Genomic DNA, 16,840 nt, shown 5'->3' with positions numbered 1-16,840 from the left:
GCGCATGCGTTGACGGTGACGACGCCCCTCCGCGGCGCGCCACGCCTCCCACGCAACACAGTGTAGGGGATTACAAGGTGCAGTGCGTGGCCTGCGTCTCTCTCGCACCCACGTGGCGGCCCGCAGGGGTGCGAGGGAGACGTGCTGCCTGCAGTGCGTCGGCAGGGCTTTCACCGCCTTGTCGGCGCCTCACGCAACCCGCGCCGCCGCGCCGCGTCAAAGCCGAACGACCGAATCCCCGCCGCCTTCATCGCCATGGCAACCGCCTCGCGCCGCTCGCGCCTCGCACAATGGACGCCGTCTTGGACGCCGTGCTGACGGGCCGAGGAACGAACGTGCGTCTAGTTGGGGGACTTGGCGCCGCTTTGCGCCGACACCGCGGAAAATGAGCTCCGCTCCGTTGTGGTAACAGTGCAGCAGCGCCCACTGATAAAATCAAGAGCGTTCTGCATTGTTTCAGTGAGTGTACCCGGCCGGCCACAGAGATCGTGCGCGAGGACTTGTCGCCGTTCTGCTGCTCAGAGCGCGCCAGTTCCAGTTTTACTTCTTACGCCCGGTAGTCGATCAGAGTATAATCTACCAGACAGTTATAGCAGAAAGCGGCACCACTGTTCAATGTCCTTACTAAAACAGCCAGCTATGGACCTCCAAAAAATGTTTCCATAGGTCTATAAAGATTTAAATGATAGTCTTCTGAAATACACAATGAGTGAGGATTGACACGCGCGTGACACTGAATCACTGTGTTCACAAACGGGCCAGGAAGCCAACCTTCTCAGCATGCACCCGCCCGAGCGATACCCATCTCCAAAACGTAACGCCGGGCAGTGAGTCCGATGACACGGACGGGGCCCCGCGCTCCCCATCAAGCAGTGTGGCGGCAAGGAGGCCGTCGGTATGCAGATGCGCGGAATGTGTCGTGCGCTCGTCGCGGACGTCACGGACATCATGGACGTCATGGGTGGCCACCGTGTCTGCTTGCAGGGTTTACGGGCCGGGCACGCCATGGGCACGCCATGGGCACGCCAGCCACGAGGAACATGGGGGCCATGAGGGCCATGAGGCCATGAGCGGAGTGGCAGCCGGCTAACCTGATGGCCGAAGCCGCCTGCTCGGTTAAAATTGCCGGCTACATGGCCGTATGGCTGGCCACGGCATGGCCGCCGTGAGGATAGGACGCGTCGGGATGGTACAGGATGAGGGGCCGGCTCGGAGTCTTGGACGCGTCTAGAACCAGAACTGCCCCTATGGCCGGCAAAGACAACATTTTATTTCCCCCGCACACACTCACGGCCGGTCGCACACGCACACACACACACACGCGCGCGCGGGGCCGTACGTGCGAATATCGCGCGGGCATTCCTGGTGCTCCGCGGCCTCCTCGACACGCATCCGCCGCATCCGCCCACCTGGCGCTGCCTCCATTCCGAGGACCGTTCCGCCGCTCTGTCTCTCTCGCTCCCGTGCCGGACGCCCCTCGAGTGCGACGGAGACAGAGACTCCGGGATGGGGCTGCCGGGGGAACGTATCGACATGGCGGCTCACGATTCGCGCCCGCTGCCGCCCCGCGTGTACACTGCTTTCGCATGCAAACGTCCGCGGTTTATCCAGACTCATTTCGATTTTCCGTTTTCCAGGCCGCGGCGCCGGACGGCCCCGGACCCTCCAGTGCCTCAGCGGCCCGTCGCCGCGAGACGACACGCGAGTGGAGCGCGCACGACCAACACGTTGACTCCTCCGCGCTGCGCCGCGCCGCGCTGCGTCTTCGCCGGTGGTCCGGGCCCATTGACCCCGGCCCGGGGGGCGGCCCGGACCCTGTCCTCACCACAAACAAACGGATAAACGCCGCAGTCCGAGGCGCTGGGCCCAACACGTTATCCTGCGCTATCGCCCCCCGCCGCGGTGTTGTTTCGCCGGTGGCCCGGGCGGACCCGGCGATGGTGGCCGCGAGTGCCTACAACAGGATTAACGCCGTCAGCCGCGCGCTCGGGAGGATAGCAGCTATGCCGCCATGGGCCATCTACCCCGGGGTGGTTTGGACGTGGGGAAGGTCTGGGGCGGGCGGGCCGAGGTTCGGCCCGGGCCGCCGTGGCTGCCTCCGTGTGTGAGTGTCTAAGTGACCGAGCGCGGCAGCGGGTTTCTTTTTTTCAATTTACCGACAAGAAAATGAATGGAGTACCGCTTCGCTGAGAACGCAATCAATAAGCGGGAGTCTCTGGAGGACTGGGCTGGGAATCGCTGTGAATACGGACGGTCCCAGGTCCCAGCCTCCCGGCCCGCGCGACCCACGGGGAGTCCGGCGGCGTCCTCCAGCACGCCGTCCTGGGTTCGACTCCCCGTTCCAAGTCAAATTGGTAAAAATTCCAAAGTCGAAGTCGAAGTCCCGGTTGGAAGCTTTAGTTCTTGTTGAGAGAAAGATTAACGCAATACGTATCACCGTCGAATCGTGACTCGGAGAAAAAGAAGCGCTAAAACGTCGTCGACACGGCGGCGGCCGCGGCGGCGTTGCGACAGGGGAAGCAAATGAGTGCGCGTGGAAGTGGCTGGTGTCGCCGAGCGTCTCCGGCAATTACAAATTGCCTCCGTGGCGCTGGGGGCCTCGGGGCTCGGGCCGAGGCAGGCAGCGAGAGCAGAGGCACCGAGGCGCGACACGCACGCCGCGCGGGTAGAGAGGCGGGGAAGAAAGGTTCGGAAAGAGAGGCCGGGGTAAGGACGCTGAGGTAAGAGAGGTCATGAGGGGGCGACTTTTCGTCTTGGGGTTCGGGAAGAGAGGCCAGGGTAAGAGAGGCCGTGATGAAGAAAAAGAGGCCGGGAAAGGAGGCCGGGTAAGAGGGGCGGGCTGGAGGCAGCGAGCCCCGGGGCCGGGAAGCGGCGGCACACACACACACACACACACACACACACACGACTTGTCGCCGCCCTCCTCGGCATCCAGGCCCGGAGCACTGCCTTCTTTGGACCGCTTCCTCCAGCCTCCTGCCGCGGCCGCGTTACCCTAGACCCACCCGCGCCTCGCCGACGACGCCGCTCCAGGCGTCATCGCGGCGCAGCAGTGCAGCAGCGACCACCCCGCGGACCACGGCTAGGCCGCCTTTCTCAGGCCAGCCGAACAACGCGCCGGCCGGCCTGCCGTTTAGGCGCCAGCGGCAGCAACAACAACAACACTGGACACCGCCTACTGATAACAACAACAAAAACGTGACCTCTTTTTCCTCCGTTCCGCCGCCAGGCCCGCACATTAATTGCAGCCCATTGTTGGCTTTAATAAAGGTCAACAGCTCTCCTTAGGGGGAGGATGGTCCTGGAGGCGTGGCGGGGCAGAGCGGAGCAGAGCGGAGCGTGCGCCCACGGCGGGGGCGGAGGGGGCGGAGGGGAGGGGGCAGTCATCAGATACAGAGCGATCATGGTGTTCCAGTGGAGCGCGGTTCACGGTTTGCTATCGCGGACCGGATCGAGTCGCGAATAAACTAGACTGGCTGCTCGGGTGGGGCGGCGGGCCCAGGCAGCGTGAAGGTGCTCCGCTCGACGGCGACCTGGGCCGGCGCCGCGGACGCGCAACGCGCTGCAACGCGAGACGCAACGCCGTCCGGTCACGCATCACGCATCGCAGTGCCGCACGCACGCCGACGAGGCAGAGGTTTCGAACCGGAGCAGCGGCGCGGCACACCACACTGCAACACTTCAGCACAGGGGCCGCCTGCCGGGCAGCGCTAGGCAGGCCCGCACCGCAGGGGCGCCGCCGGGCTGCCTACGAGCACGGCGCTCCCACCGCAACCCCGAGGAGTGCGAGAGTGACAGCATGGGCCCAGGGGATGCATCCCGTCCCTCTTCCTCTCAGACAAGTCTCGTCTTTCTCTAACGAAGCAAAAGCTAGCGAAGCGAGCAGCCTCCCCGTCCGCGGATTCCTGCAGTGCGATTTCAGTGCTGTTTTCTTGCTCTTTCGCAGAAAGATCCTCCTGGCTGCTCCCGTCGTGGCCGGTGTGCTGCTGCTGGTGCTCCGCGGTGTGCACGCGGGCATCGCGGGCGCCGCGGTGGCGCCCTCTGGTATCCGGAGCCATTAGTAGGCCGCTGAACGGCCGAACGGACGGACGGGGCCGCGCCACACGCCACACGCACTGCGCGTCGCCCTGTCCCTCTCGCACTCGCGGGGCGTCCCGTCTGCGTGCGAGAGAGACAGAGCGACGGGGCGGTGTTCGGAATCAGCCGGCTGCAGCACCCTCTCGTCATTAACGGTGATTATAATTGCATCAAGTGGCGGGGCGGGGCGGGGCGGCCGCGCGGTCCTCCCGAAACGCTAACGCTGTGGTTGTGCGCCGCGAGGCCGCGGGCGCCGCGATGCGTGATGCCGGCGCGCCGCTTCAAAAAATGTATAAACGGCGAACGGGACTCGTTGGCGCAGGTCAGGGATGAGAAACGGCGCGCTACCGCCGGCCGTGGGCACGCCGTGGGCACGCCGTGGGCACGCCGTGGGCACGCCGACGAGGAGGACGAGGCACTGCACGGCGTTGGCGCGGCGACGCGGCTCGCCCGGGAAAGCCAACACCTCGGGGACCTATTTCGTTACGTGACAACTATTATATTTCCCGGGCGAGACCAGGACCGGGGTTCACTGCCTGCCCTGTGCTGCCGTGCTGCCCTGCCGACAGCCAGGCCGTGCCGGGGAAAGGGGAAGGGAGGGGGCTGCCCTTCGTGGGAATGAATGTCCTCACTTCGTGAAGGAGTCTGTCAGGAAGGGCAGGCAGGCAGGGCACTACACTCCACAATGTGCCGCCCCGCCGTGTCGACCCACAGACCCAACGACCCAACAGGTCCACGGGGCCGTCAGCGCCGACGGCAGTGCCTTGTTGGCCCGCGGCCGCCGTGCCCGCCGTGCCGAGTGGTCGGGTGTTGTCCCGTCCGTACTCACTGGGCACCACTCACTATACACAGCTCGAAATCGGAATCTGAGACACAACTTTGCGCCGGCAAGCTCATACGTGACACTGTTTTCTGGAGTGCCCTTTTTCTGGCAGTGTAGTGACGGGGGTACCGCCACTAGGATAGACGCCGCGCTGCACCGCGCACTTCTGGCCGAGTCATGTCGGCCGATTGGCGGTGCCGCCCCGCCCCGCCCCGCCCCGCCCCGCCCGCCCCGCCCGCCCCGCCCCGCCCCGCCCCCCCGCCCCGCCCCGCGTACGGAACACACACGCGACACGCCGACACGGTAACGAAGTGGCGGCAAGCGCGGGGCGGCGTTGTGTTGCAGCAGGCTCATTCCGAACGGAGTCTCTCTCTCTCTCGCACCCGTACGGCCCTCCGGGACGCCTCACGAGTGCGAGAGAGACAGAGCGACGAAAACGCTGTTCGGAATCGGCCAGCTGTTGGCAGTGCTGCGCCGCGTTTTGCGCACTTAGGTACGCGGTCAGCGCCCGCGACACACACACGTACTCACACACACACACATGCAGAAACACACATTTAGCCCAATTAGGACATGCTCTCCGCTCATCCACGACTTTCTTTCTCCGCCCCGCAGCGTGGCTGCCCCGCGAAGCCCCGCGAAGCACCTCGCGGATCGAATGAGTTCGGAGAAGCTGGCCGGCCGGCCCCGGGCCGTCGCAGTAAAGGCCCTGCGAGGCCCTGGAAGGCCCCGCGAGGCCCTGGAAGGCCCTGGAAGGCCCTGCAAGGCCTCCAGGCACGGAGCGCGTTCCGCCTGGAATTAAAGTGACACCGTGATAAATGACTGCAGATGGCGCTCCGTGCGCCGTGCGGCGGCGCGCCGATCCCGAACAGTGCTTCGTCGCTCTGTCTCCCTCGCGACGCACATCGGCGGGGTAGCGCAGTCGGGGCGTGTCCTGGGGGCGCGAGAGAGGCAGCGCGACGGAGCACTGCAGGGCCGCGGCGACACGACGCCCGACGAGGAAGCCGGCCAGTCTGGGAAAGGCGGGGCGGAGCGGTGCCTGGAGGACATTCCGTAAATATTGATGCCGGTGGAGGTATTTCTGTTGAGCCAAGTGCACGGCATGATGCAGGTGACAGGTGGCGGGGCGGGACGGGGCGGGGCGGGGTGGGGCGGGGCGCGGCACGCTGAAGGGCGTTAAGTGGGTTTACCTTTCCCCGTGACTGTGCCTGCCCCGCCCCGCCCCGCCCCGCCTTTGTCCGGGCAAACACGCCGGGACGAGGTGTCCGGCGGCGTCGTGGAGCAGCCCGTCGTCTCGTCGAGTCCCGGCGGCGCAGACACCGCGGAACCAGAACGACACGACCCGATGGCCGCGCGATTGCGACGAAAGCACACTGGGACACTGCACTGTACCAGTGTAGCGGCGGGCTGGACTGGCTCCCTGGCCGCGCAGCCGCGCGTGCCCTGAATGTCTGGACTGAGTGTCGCAGTGCCGCGCTTGGCATACGCACCGCCTGTCGCGGCACGCCGTTGTCGTACTGCTGGGTAGACGCGGCCTACACAAACGGCGGCGGCAGGGCTCGGTGGCCCGCCCCGCCCTGCTGGCGTTCCTGCAGGGCTAAGTGAAAGGCCTTGTGCTGCTGGACGGGCAAGCAAGGGCCACGGCAAGGGCCTCGGCGGCTCCCACAAGAATTAGCCTCATCAAAAGGAGGCCCGCCCCGCCCCGCCCGGCCGGTCATAAGAAGAAGGACATCGCCGCGACGTCGCGTCGTGCCAGGTGCGGCCTCCGCCGGCCAGCGCGCCGTCGTCGCTCCGTCTCGCTCGCACCCCTGCGGTGCGCCCCGCGAGTGCGAGAGAGACAGCGACGGCAGCGCCACCGTTTGGAGCCAGCCCGCCGGCCGCCCGACCGGACGCAGCTCGATGGCCATTCGATTTATATCGGCCGCCGGACCCGGCGGGCTCTGCCTCTGCCGGCTCTGCCCCGAACAGTGTAGCGCTATAGCCTCTCGGTCGTGTCGTCTCATTCATTCGCCGCGATTCGCCCCGATCGGCCCGTCATCCAGCCGGCCGCGGCTGGCCGTGGCCGTGAGTGCCGGCCTACTCGCAAAAAAGGCGGACAGAACTATAATTTCGAAAAACGTTCGTGTTAACACTTAATTAAGAGTGTGAGGTCGAGAAACTCAGAAGTAGGAGCAAATGACGTGCGAGAATCTCCTCGATTAATACGAAGCACTTGAGAGAGGGCTGAAGTTACTGAAAGCAGCCATGAAAAAACGCTCGCCCAAAAAAGCGCGCACATTTGTCTACCAACGAGCCAGAGGCGCAAGGTGGCCGCAGCTAGTCGCAGCGGCTCGGGCCACCGCACGGCGCCCCGCGGAGCCCCGGGCTGCCTGGGGCGTGGCGCGCTGCGGGGCCGCGGGGCCGCGCTAGACCAAAATGAGCAATCAGTCGGGGCCCGCCCCGCCCCGCCCAGCCACCGCTCACTTCTTTCGAGGTTTTTACGATGATTATCGCAGCTTTTTAAGAAGCCGATCCCTCGGGCATCCATGGCGCGCTGCTTCATCGGCCCTTCACTCCTCCTCCTCCTTCTTCTCCTGCTTCTCCTTCTTCTCGTCGGCGCGTGCTACGGCCGCGTCCCGCCCATACAGTGCACCGGCACTGCAGCGGGGCGACGGTCCGTTTACCCCGATAGGCATCTCCTCGCGTATGCATTTCGTCCTCGCACGCACACACTGCGATTCTTTCCGTTCCTTCCTCTGGCTTCCTGCTTTTCATTTCTTTTTTCACAACGCCGCCTCTCCCGCCTTTCCCCGCGCAAGCTCAAACGCGGCGGCAACGGTTAGTTGGTTTCAGCGAGCATTAGTCATCTCGCGGCGCGCAGCGGGCAGCAGGCCGCCGGGCCCGTGGCCGGGCCGCGGTAACGGACTTGGGCTGCTCGGCGCGCTCTCCGAGGAGGAGAAGGCCCTCTCCGATGCGGTGCCCTCCCGACCCGCCGGGCCGGGCCCAGTCCGGGCCGAGTCCGGGCCGAGTCCGGACCCAGGCCGCCACCTGTGGGAATATGCGCGCGGCGACGGCCGGCCTGGGCCGGCAGGCATACGCAAACATGTAACTGTTGTGCGGTGCGATGCGGGGAGAGGGGGGGGGGATTCAGCAGAAAAACCGGCCGCAGCCTGGACGCCGGCTGGAGGGACGTGCTCTAATCACACGCCGAGCGTACCGTACCCACCGTACCCCAAAGGCCGAAAACATAAACATTCTCCAGGTCGGCCCGGCCGGCCGTGCCGAATACGGCACACCGCACAGGCCCGGCACGGCATGCAGGCTCGCCGCGCGCGTCCCGAACGTCCCGAACGTCCCGAACGTCCCGAACGTCCCGAACAACGTCCCGAGCGTAGACCACACCTCGGAAACGACGTTAGAATCACCTCGGAGCGCATCTTAATCGCGCATCTCGAGCACGGCACGGTATCTGCAGCGCATCGCTGGAGCGCGGCGCCGCCGAAGGTAAACAGACCGGCGGAGCGCCAAAGATCGCTTCGAGTCGTTTTTGCACGCACGCACCGGACTTACAGTGGCGTGCGTGCGAGCGTGGCGCATTATTCGGCCCGTCGCGGTGTGGGTGGCTCGGGTGGCTCGGCAGGAATCCTGACCCAATTACAGTGGCGCCGCCAGAGTGAGTGTGTAAACGGTGCTCCTGAGAGTGGAGTGGCGCTCGCGGCGCCAAGCCCCAAACGCCAAGCGCGTTTCCCGAAACGAAAAGGACTGCTACGAGTTCTATGTCATTTCTTTCCCCGGCGCTTGGCTGGGCCCGACCGCGGCTGTCCGTTCAAGCGCGGCAGACAGGGCAGGCACGCAGCGCGTTGGCATTAGTGTCAAAGGCAGCGCCGCCCCGCTCGACCTTTCCTGCGGCGGCGCAGCGCGCAGCGCGCGGCATTCGAAAAAGTGAGGCCGACTTGCAGTGCGCCAGTGCGCCACAGTGCAGCGCGCTTGGCGGCGCTCACGCGGCGGAATGCGCATGCGCGGCCAGCCAGGCCGACCGGGAATAAGATCGGTCTCGGTGCGTGCATCTCTCTCGCACTCGCGGGGCGCCCCGTTGGGGAGCGAGAGAGACAGAGCGACGAAAGCACCGCTGGGAACGGCGGCGGCGCGGCGAACCTTCGCGCTAGTGAGGCAGGAAATGACGCTTCTTCGCGATTCAAGCGATTCAAACGCCGCGCTGCGCTCGGTGCGGTGCGTCGGTCCGTCAGTCGGGCGTTGGGCAAGGGCCGCGATGTTGCCAATAAGTAAAGCAAAGGCACCGGGCAAGGCGGGGCGGGGCGGGGCGGCTTGGGACCGGCCTGACCTATTGGAACGGGAGCGCCTCCTCGGTGGGCGGGGCGGGGCGGGGCGGGGAGATGCCCGCGATGAGGCGACACGGCGTGCTGGCCGCGCGCTCACGTAACCAAAGCGGCGCGCCTCAAAAGCAAATCCCGAAAAATGAGCCAACGACGGCGACCCCGGTGACTTGGGGCTCGGCGACGACGCCCCGCCGGTTCGCACGTTCACACGGCACGATGTGGCATTCCTTCCGGCGTCCAGTGTAGCAGGCAGGGCCGGCAGGGGGCAGGACGCCGCGGCCTAACCCAGATCCTCCTTCAAAAGGGCCGTCGCCGTCGCCGTCCGCGTCCGCGTCCCCGCCTCGCGCCGCCTCGCTCCGGTTCCAGCCGCCCCGCCCGGCCTCGCCGCCTCGGTGCGCGTGTGTGTATGTTGCCCGAGTGGGCCGAAAATTCTCCAGGCCATCGTCCTGTCCGGCAGCGCTCGTGTGTGTGTGTGCGTGCCGCGTGTACGCGAGTGTGTGTGTGTGTGTGTCGCTCGAGGCCCGCAGGAATTCGGTTTTTGCCTGGACAGCTGCACGGTGGACGCTGGAGTCCAGCACATGTCTGCCTTGAAGCTTTTCACAACCGCGATATGCTCTTCTTGGGTAGGTGGCCGCGCGGCTGGCTGCCGACGCGGCGTGGCGAGTGGGAGATGACTCACCTTTACGCGCGCGGTACACACACAAAATTAATTTACAAAAAAAACACGCAGACCAAAGAAAGGGAATATTTTCCGAAAATGCGTGATGCTGGTCACGCTTCGCGTTTCACACCTGCCGAACACTGGCGACACTCCGGCCGGCCGGCTTCCCTCCCCCTTCCTCGTCCGTCCGCGTCTCGATGTATCGAGCGATGTATCGAGCGATGTATCGATTGCAGCTCGAGCGCGGTGCGGTGCGGTGCGCGGTGTGGAGCCGTGCGAGGGCCGCAGGCTCTGCAGGCTCTGCTGGCATCCGCTCTAACGGGAGCCGAGCCGAGTCCAGGCCTTCTCTCTCGGACCTCACGCCGGCGAAGCAGGCGAAGCAGGCGAGCATCGTGGCATCGCGGGCCCAACGGCCCAACCCAGCTCGAACCTGCTCGCGATCCCCACCCGGCCCCGCCCCGCCCCGCCCCACCCCGCCAGCCCAGTCACGAAAAGACCGGATTTTTCGGCAGAGCCCCGCCTTGGTACATCGTACACGTCCTCTCCAGCGGCACTCCGAGGCTCCAGCGACGCTCCAGCAGGGTCGGGCTGTGTCGCGACGCAGCGCGGGGCAGTGGACATGGCTTAGGAGGAATCGCGCAAGTCACATATGTATGGCAAATAAAAAATTTCAGAAAAAAACGTGCTAATATTTTAAGTCTTGAACGCCCGCGGGTTCTCCAGGAGTTCTCCAGGAGTTCTCCAAACGCGCCGCTGGAATGCGAGGCGCCGCGTCTTGCGATCGATACTGGAACGGTCCGCGGGGAAAGGAAGCGGAGGAAAAAGAGATCGGCGAAGCATCCCTTTTAGGTCGTGTTTGTTTCACACGGGAGTGGCCGTCCGATGGCGCGCATCGCCGCCGTCGTCGCTCTGTCTCTCTCGCACTCATGGGGCGTGCCGTGCCGGAGCACGGCTTCCAGCTCAAAGGGCTGCACAGCGCCGCGCACGAAGGCCCGGCCGGCCGGCATGCGAAGCGAACAGACAACAGAACAACAGAACTAGGCACTGCCAACGGCCAAAGCAAAGAGGCTTGGCCAAATGAGCCACGGATCGGCTCCCCGCCCACGCCAGTCTGCGCGCACATTCGGCACACTCACACACGTGCGCTGCACGGCAGGCTCGGAGTACCGTTGCATAACAGAGCGGCATTCCTGTGCTGCGCCCCACACTGCCCACCCTTGCGGCGGCCGTGGCCGAGGCCGTGGCCCTGACCCTGTGCGCCCGCCAGCCTCTCTCACAGTGCACCTGCCGCCCTGCTGCGGGGGCTGCGCCGGGCTGCGCCGGGCTGCGCCGGGCTGCGCGAACCAACACGACGGAAACGAAGCCATGCTTCCCGCGCGGGGGCGCAAAAACGACATGCTAAGAGGGTTTTGAAAGGGCCGACGACAAAAAGGAGAGGGACACTAAACGCGGGAAAATAACGAAGCGTGTCTGACGGTGTCACCCCGCCGGAAGCGCGGAGGCTGGCGCCGAGCTGGAGCTGGGGCCGGAAACGGCCAAACGGCGCGGCAGCGACGCGGAGTACGGAGTGCGACGGAGTCCGACCGAGCCGCCAAATTGAGGATGACAACGGCCCGACAGCCTGGCCAAGCCTGACAGCGACACCTGCCCGGGCAGCACAGGGCCGGCCAGGCCCGGCGACGCCGTGGGAACCGCCGCGAACCGCCACACTGCCACGCCAGTTGGCCGGCCGCCCGCCTGCCGCCCGCCTGCCGCCGGGCCGTCGCGGCGGCATTGTTTTGTTATGGCCCGTTCCCTCCTTCGACAAAACGCACGCTGCCGCCGCCGCCGCGAGGGGTAATTCATCACAGCTATTTTAGTGTGAATGTGTCTGTGAATGTATTAAAAGCATTGGCCCAGTTACTTGAAAATATCAAAGAGTAACTGCTTTTCTATCTGTCTGTCTGTCTGTCTGTCTCTCTGTCTGTCTGTCTGCCTATCTGTCTGCCTATCTGTCTGTCTGTCTGTCTGTCTGTCTGTCTGTCTGTCTGTCTGTCTGTCCGTCTGTCTGTCTGTCTGTCCGTCTGCCTGTGGTGTGAATGTGTGCGGTGAGATTCCGCTGGGGGATGCCTCACTGCTGCTCCTCTCCGCACTCAGCCTGCCCGCCAGCCCGGTCTGTCCCGCCTGCCTGGTCTGTCCGCGCGCGCAATGAAATTCAGATGGCCTGCGGCGGCTGGCGGCGGCGATACCGTAAGCGACCGCCCCGCCACGCCGTGCCGCGCATGCCTCGGCGGCCTGGAAAGTGATCAGGCCGGCGAGATGAGTGACGTCACGCCCACGCGCAATTTGCGAGTGTGGTAGCCGCGCCGTCATTGGCTGCATTACTTCTGGGCGGCGCGGGGCGGCGCGGCAGGAAAACAATATGCGCGTCGCGGCGAACAATGCATGCAGAGAGGCCGCCCCGCCGCCTGCCGCGCTGCCTGGGACTCCGCTGGGCCTCCCGCCGCGACCCGCACCACATCACTGTAAGCGACACGGACTATACTTCTTCTTCTGTAGACTCGACCCGACCGACCGCCGAGCCGAGCAGCAGCAGGAGTATCGCTTTGCTGATTCTTTCTTTCTCTATTTTTTTTTTTTTGCGCTGCCCTCCGCGAGGTGGTTTTGATCTGATGCTCATCCAACCGCCATTCGCTGCGAGCCACCGCCTCCGACCATCGCGGTGTGTCGTATCCAGATCCACACCGTCCACACGCCGGCGGGGCGGGACCGGGTGGGTCCCACAGCCACTCAGCGTCAGCGTCGTCGCCGCAAAGTGAAGACATCGATCCTCCGCGTCGTCCCCAAACTTTTTACGACCAACAACAACAACAACAACATGGCGAAGCGGCCCCATCGGCCTCATTCATTGACTTCGGCGTGGAGCTGCAGACGCGGCGCGCATTAGTCCGCCCTGTCGGTCTGTCTGCCTGCCTTCTGTCTGTCTGCCTGCGAGTGTGTGTTGTGACCCACCCCACGCCCTCCGGCCGCTGATGCGCCGTCACGCCACCCGTCCGACACTACAGGCCTCCTTTTGTTATTGTAAAGCTGCCGCTAACGATAATGGAACGCGCCGCCACGCCTCGTCACCGTGCCGCGGGCCCAAGCGCGGGCCGCGGGGCGGTGCTGCCAGTGTAGTCGCAGTCGGGCGGCCGGCGGCGCGGCGGGCAGGGCCACGGGCAGGGCGGGGCGGGCACAGGTGTGGCGCCGCCGGAGGCACCGTAAGGAACCGCCTGCAGCAGCACTGCAGCAGCAGGGCCCCGCCAAGGGCCCCGCCGCCCCGCCCTCCGCGGACCAGCAGGCTCTGTCTCTCTCGCACCCCCAAGGCACGCCACACGGGTGCGACGGAGACGAACCGACTCGGCGTCGTGCTGGGGCCGAAGGCCGAAGGGCGGCCGGCAGGGCAGCCGGCAGGGCAGCCGGCAGGGCAGCCACGGGAGCGAAATGGGCGAGAAGGAAAAGAAAGCAGCCCTTTTCCGGACACGTACACTGCAGACTGCAGACGGGCGCGGTAATCCTCACACACACAGCCACACTCTCTCTCTCACACACACACACGGTAGCGCAAGTACAAAAGCTGTGTCTTCCTCACGTGTCGTTACGAGGCAACACTTGTAGTGTGCGCTACCGTGTCGACGCCTCAGCGCGCCTCAGTGAAAGGGAGGTCATGTAGGCGGCGGGCGGGGCCCCGCGGGGGGAGGGGGAGGGCGCGCCCAGCCACCCATTGCTGGTGCATCGGCTTCCTTCCCACCGCCGCGGCATCGCGGCGTGGCGGCCTGGCGTCGCGGGAACCGAAACCGAACGAGAACAAAATAAAGAATAAAGGGGAATAAAAAGAGACGAGCGGCAGTCGGGCAGGAAAGCGAGGCGCCCTGCAGGCTGCTTTCGAACGGGCGCGCTGTCTTTCTCGCTCTGGGGGTGCTTCGTGGGGGTGCGGGAGAGACAGCACGAGACGCGGTGCGGAGGCGCCATCGCGAGGCCCCGCGATTCATGAGCCAATGGCGCGGCGGCGACTTGAACGCACGCGCGGGAGAGAGGCCGTGCCGGCGGGCCGTGCCGCCAGGGCGTCCGCGACTTCCGCCTTGACGGCGACGAGGGCGACGACGGGGGCCTCGTTGTTGTTCTGCATTGCGTCGCGTCTCGTCACCGCGCCGACACGACATCGTTACGCCGGCGTCACGCCGCCGCGGATTTTGGCGACGCGCGCGTGACGTCCGCGTGACTGGCGTGCGTCTGCGTGCGGAGGGCGGGTCCGAGCACGGCGACGACGCCTCTCGCGGAGGAGGCGCCCCGAACCCTCAGCCAGGACGACGACAGCCGAGACACCCTCTCCGCGGCCGCGGCTTCCCCCGGCTTTCCGGCAGGTCCGCCCACTTCGCGCCGCAAACACAACAAAACGAAGAAGCGAGGAGCGAAGAACAAAGAACCCTCCCGGCCTTTTAATGGCCGCCATCGGGACGGAGCGCCTCTCCTTCCTGATTCCCCGAGCCAGTCGTCGTCGTCGACCTGCGCCCCGCCAGCAGCAGCGCCGCGGCGTTCCTTCGCGGGGTCGCCGTCGTGACTCGGGGAAGTGAGAAGTGCGGGCGGGGCGGGGCGGGCGTCGGTGGCAGCCGTGCGGTGCAGCTGCCGCCTTGATTCATAGGGTGTTCTGTCCGCGGTCTCGGCGAGCCGGGCGGGGCGGGGCGGGGCAGAGAGATCGACGATCACGAATTAACGTTATGTTTTCCTGGCCGCCGTGCGTGGCTGCGGCTGCGTGGCCGCGGAGCTCCACGTCATGCTGGCGGTGCAGGCCGCGTCGCCGCGTCTTCGCGGGTCGTGTGGACGCCAGGCCGTGCAGCCCGGCACGGCGGGGCCGAGGCGGGGCCCTTCAGGCAGGCAGGGCGCGTAATGCTCATTAAGTGACGCGGCTGGAGTGGGGCCAGCCAGGCCAACGTGCCGTGAACGCGCGCGTCGTCCGCGTAGCCCCCGTGGGCCAAGTACAGTAAACAGCCTAAAAGCAAGCCCAAACGCAGACCAAAGCCAGCCCGAGGACAGTCAAAGCTCCCAAGACAAGCAAATGCAACGAAAGGCCGAAAAGCACAGGCGTGCCACGCCGAGAGCAGCGTGGCAGCGAGGCAGCGGACCGGAAAGCAAAGAGCGACTTTATGGAAACGAGTGGAGCGGGAAGCGGGGCCAGGCGGGGCCGGGCGGGGCCAGGCGGGGCCGAGGACCGCGAGCCACTCTCGACGAGAGAGGGTTCCATTCCCATTGAGGATCGAAGGATGAGCGGGGCGGGGCATGGCGGGGCGGCACTGCGCGGCACAGCGTCGCTCTTTGTTTTGCATCTAATTGCGGTGCCTGTTATTGCGACGCTAAACCGCACTGCAAGTGTGTCAAGCGCTCCGCCGCGCGGGTCAAAGCCGGCGGCACGGCGGCAACGCGGCACAGGGCGGGGCCCAAGGGGCGTGGCGCGGCGTGGCGTATGAAGCGGCAGGGTCGTGCCATCAGGGTTTTCCCCGGTTCTGCTTTTAGAGTAGCTGCTGTGTTCTTTTTTTTTCGCGTGCCGCGTCACTAACGTCGTGTTGTGCAGAGTGAGCTCCTGAAGGCCCCTGTCGTTTCGGTGATAGGCCGTCCCGTCGAACATCGCTGCATCCGGGTTGCCTGCCCGCCAGGCGCCATGACCCCTGTCGTTTCGGTGATAGGCCGTCCCGTCGAACATTGCTGCATCCGGGTTGCCTGCCCGCCAGGCGCCAAGGCAGCAGGTAGGCAGTCCCGCAGAACAGGGCTGCATCCGGTTTGCCTACGCCCAAGGCGTCTGGACCTCAGCGTCGACGCTCCAAAAATTTAATTTGTGGGTTCGAATTCCGATCCGGTCGTCGTACGGCTCAGCAAGTGTTATTTTCATGTAACACTCGTAGCACTCCTTGTTCCAGCGACGCCTTAAAATCGAAAAAAAATGGTCGAGTCACGGGCTCTGTTTCGAGACTGAACGGCGACAGGGGCGCGGTGGCTGCTTCCCGCTGGGCTGGGCGTGCCGGCGGCGTGCCCGCGGCCCCCCGCGGCGGCGGCGCTGTTCGACACTCACTTGTCTAGGGCACGGCGCCGTGCTGCTCGCCGGGTCAGGGGGGCGAGCCGGGCGGCCCGGTGCGTGGAACACGGTGGAGCGAGTTTGTAGCAGGTGTTTGAGGGCCATTTCCTCGGCCCCCGACGCTCGGTCCCAGGGCCGAAGGGCCGGACCCATAAAGCGCGAGTGGAGAGCATTCCGGCCCCGCCAGTACAGTGTACACCCCGCTTTGACGAAGTTACGCGCGTTCCTCCGCGAGGGGCCGCAGTGCGGTGCGGCGCCGCCTTCCGAATGACCCTCCCCTGCCCTTCCCGCCCTACACTGGTCCGGCCGGCCGGCCGCGCCGCGCACGCCGCGGCACGCCGCCGAGACACACGGCACTGCCGGCACTGCCATACCGCGGCCATGCGGCCATACCGACCGCCTTAACTGCGGCCAGATCGCGCGCCGCAGATACGTGGGGCTGCTGGCTGGCCCAGTCTGGTACACACGGCTGCGGCCCCGCTCCGGCAACGGACAGAATTGTTCCAGTCCGGTACGGCGTACTGGACGTACACGGCGCGGTGTTGAGGCTCCAAAGTACCGCTGGGGTTTAAAGCGCCGGTAAAGGCTCGCCGTTGGCGTGTTGCTAGATTGTCAGGTGCAGGTTCGAATCCAGTATTTCCGCGAGGCTCGCGACTTTTTTTGGCCGGCGGGTTCCGGATGATCAGGCTGCAGAACGGCCTGGGCCGGCCTGGGCGGGGTGTTGCCCGGGGCCCAGCTGGACCTAGCCTGGCCGCGCCGGACCGTACGGCAAGCCAGGCAAGCCAGGCAAGCCAGGCACGCTGCACTGCTGCTGCGGTTGGCCGGTCGGTCAGCCGGTCGCTCTGACGCCCCCCCCCCCTGCCCGTGAAACGGTTAGC

The sequence above is a fragment of the Thrips palmi genome, unplaced genomic scaffold (genome assembly GCF_012932325.1).
Source record: "Thrips palmi isolate BJ-2018 unplaced genomic scaffold, TpBJ-2018v1 HiC_scaffold_4, whole genome shotgun sequence".
NCBI lineage: Eukaryota > Metazoa > Arthropoda > Insecta > Thysanoptera > Thripidae > Thrips > Thrips palmi.
This window is presented reverse-complemented; position numbering follows the sequence as displayed.